Source organism: Myotis nattereri, assembly GCF_964212035.1.
Source record: "Myotis nattereri genome assembly, chromosome: 15".
NCBI lineage: Eukaryota > Metazoa > Chordata > Mammalia > Chiroptera > Vespertilionidae > Myotis > Myotis nattereri.
In genome coordinates this window covers 47,901,226-47,904,978 of record NC_138090.1, presented here as the reverse complement: position 1 = coordinate 47,904,978, position 3,753 = coordinate 47,901,226, and positions in this window count along the sequence as shown.

Sequence of the window (3,753 nt, the reverse complement as noted above, 5' to 3'; positions counted from 1 at the left end):
GCCTGCGCCTGCGCCTGCACCTGCGCCTGCGCACGCCAACCCCCTCTGGACCTGCACCTGCTCCTGCGCCTGCGCGCGCTCCCGCCCCGGCTCGCTTCGAGCGGGCGGCGCTGCGCCCTCTAGGGGCCAGTGGAAGCACTGCAGTGGAGACTAGCTCCGAGACCCGCCTCCTGGATCGCTGGAAGGCTGGGATTTCAACCCATCGAGGGAGGTATCTGGAGTCCCGACAGAATTAAAACACCCCGAGATTTATTCATTATAACTAATAATTACTAATGCATAATTCTATTATGTATAATTCACCCTGTCAATTCACTAATAGTGCAGCTCAGCTCCTTGAAGGCCGGGGCCATTTCTGCCTTGGGAGGGGTCCTATGGTTTCCAGCGTCCACCACAGGGATTAGCTAGCTGGTGTTGGCTGAACAAATAAGTCAATGAGGTCAGAAAAGTGAGTCCTCTTTCATCCTACCCGTGCCGGCCACTGCCAGACAGAGCCTCAGTTTCCCTATTTATAACACGAGGAAAATCACCTACTTTTCAAGATTGTTGGGGGAAATACAGAGAGGGACAAAAGTAGGTTTGCAGTTGTTTGTACGGGGAAAAAAAATATCATAATTAATAGACAATAATACAAGAATAAACTCTGTTTTGCATACTCACAACTGTAAGCCTACTTTTGCCACACGCTGTAAATGGAAGAGTATACATTTTTTCACTGCCATACATACAGGTGCTCGCTAAATGTTAGATTTTTGTTATAGGGTGACAGTGCCGTTCTGGAGTCAGATCTAGGCGCTGAGGATGCCCTGGTGAAGGAAACTGGGGGAGACAGACAGAGATCAAGGTAAATAGACCGCCAGGCAGTGCTAACTTCTACAGCAGTGGTTCTCAACCTTCCTGATGCCGCGACCCTTTAATACAGTTCCTCATGTGGTGGTGACCCCCCCAACCAGAAAATTATTTTCGTTGCCACTTCATCACTGTAATTTTGCTACTGTTATGAATCGTCATGTAAATATCTGATAGGCAGGATGTCTTTTCATGGTTACAAATTGAACATAATGAAAGCATAGTGATGAATCACAAAAACAGTATGTAATTATATATGTGTTTTCCGATGGTCTTAGGCGACCCCTGTGAAAGGGCCGTTCGACCCCCAAAGGGTCACGACCCACAGGTTGAGAACCGCTGTTCTTTAGGGAGCAAAACAAAGCAGGAAAGGGGTGAGGAGCGATGCTATTCTCAGTGTCACGGTCAGAGATATCTAGAAAGTAGCAAGAGCAGAAAAGGTGAGGTGGGTAAGCAAAAAAAGAGTGAGGTGGGAGAGCATTCTGGGTAGAGGAAACAGCAAATGCCAAAACTGAATTGGCAACAGATGTGTTGGACTCAAGGCCCAGCAAGCCGGCCTGTGCGGCCAGAGTGAAGGTGGGGGGATAGTAGGGAACGAGGTGGGGAGAGGAGGAGGGTAGATCACACACATTTGGCTTCCAATATGTGTGAGGTGAACGTCCCGGGAGAAATAGGAGCAGAGGAGGAACATGAGACGTGCTCTGACTCAGATTTTATCAGAACCTTCTGGCTCCTGTGTGGGGAACAGACGGTGGGGAACCAAGATGAGGAAAGGGGACCAGGTGGAGGCTGCTGGGTTAGGTGAGCGATGGTGAAGGCTGGACACGGGTGACGGCAGAGAAGATCAAGAGAAGTGTTCGGATTCTGAAGATACTTTAAGGTAGAGCGTGGAGGGACTGGCTGACAGACTGGCCACGGAATGTGAGAGAAGAGAGAGAGAGGCCTCAGGGAGGGCCCCGAAGGTTTGGGCCTGAGCACCTGGAAAAATGGAGTTGCCATCAGCTGAGATGGGGAAGATGCGGGAAGGGTTGAGTTCTGTTTTTATCATATTAGGTTTAAGTTATGTATGGACATTGATGTGGGGTGTCACATGGGAAGCTGGATACATTAAAATTAAAAACAAACAGCCCCGGCCGGGTGGCTCAGTTGGTTGGAACGTAGTCTTGTACACCAAAAGGTTTCAGGTTTGATCCCCAATCGGGGCATGTACCTATGTGAGGCAACCAATCAGTGTTTCCCTCTCACATCAATGTTCCTCTCTCTCTCTCCCTCCCTTCCTCTCTCCAGAAATCAGATTAAAAAGACCTGGCAGGGCCCTAGCCGGTTTGGCTCAGTGCATAGAGCATCAGCCTGCAGACTGAAGGGTCCTGGGTTCAATTCTGGTGGAGGGCACATGCCCGGGTTAAGGGCTCCATCCCCAATAGGGGCCGTGCAGGAGGCAGCCAATCTATGATTCTCTCTTATCATTGATGTTTCTATATCTCTCTCCCTCTCCCTTCTTCTCTGAAATCAATAAAAGTTAAAACAAAATGTTTTAATAAAAAAAAAAAATTGGGCCGAAACCGGTTTGGCTCAGTGGATAGAGCATCGGCCTGCGGACTGAAAGGTCCCAGGTTTGATTCCGGTCAAGGGCATGTACCTGGGTCGCAGGCACATCCCCAGTAGGAGGTATGCAGGAGGCAGCTGGTCGATGTTTCTCTCTCATCGATGTTTCCAACTCTCTATCTCTCTCCCTTCCTCTCTGTAAAAAATCAATAAAATATATTTTTTTTAAAAAAATTGAAAAAAAAAAAAAAAAGACGTGGCAGGTGGGGCTCAGTTGATTGAGTGTGGTTTTGTGGACCAAAAGTTGGCCTATTCAGTTCCCCGTCAACGCACATGCCCTGACTGCAGGCTCGATCCCCAGTAGGGGGTGTGCAGAAGGCAGCCTAGTGACGATTCCCTCTTCCTCCCTCTCTTTCTCTTTTAAGTCAATAAAAAGGTTTTTTTTTAAAAAAAAAAAAATCCATTAAAAGAATACACGTATCCCTGGGTGAGGATTAAAACAAACAAGCAAGCAGAGACCAAGGTTGAAAATTCCCTGAGCAGAAATAGCCAGTTTTGTCATACAAACAAAGCTGAGCTGAGCTTATTTTGCAAGACTAACATGACCTGAATCACTTCTCGCTTATGCATCCGGAAATCGTGAGCAAAGCTTGAACTATTTCCCCAGGGAAGTATGAGGTAACCACTGACCAATTCCCTATTATTTAAGGCAATTCTAATATTATAACCAATCACTGTGAAAAATGAATCGTCATTGCTTTTCACTATAGAAGCTGCTTTATAACAATACTTACGAGTATCTAAGCCCCCTCCCATGTTTTGGTGTGAGTGCTCCCTTGCAAACGGTCTTCTGATGTGTGTACGATAAGCGTTTATTAATTACTACTTCTGCGGGTCATTGGTTTCACTTCTGCTTTTTTTCTGACTCTTTGACAGACGTAATGATCCAAAACTGAACTGTCTAAACCTTTGGAGAATAGTATGAATATAGAGAGGTCCATTCACACATCATTTCCAAAGAAGGAAAAGAAATTGACTAGCCCTCGCCGGTTTGGCTCAGTGGATAGAGCGTCGGCCTGTGAACTGAAAGGTCCCAGGTTCGATTCCGGTCAAGGCCACAGGCCCGGCTTGTGGGCTCCATCCCCAGTGTGGGGTGTGCAGGAGGCAGCCGATCAATGAGATCCATGACTCTCTCTCATCACGCATGTTTCTATCTCTCTCTCCCTCTTCCGTCCTCTCTGAAATCAATAAAAATATATTAAAAAAAAAAAGAAATTGACTAAACACTCTGCTTAAGATTTGCAAAAGAGAACTACAGAATTTTTTGGAGGAAGTAAATAACAAATAGGAAATCGAGAA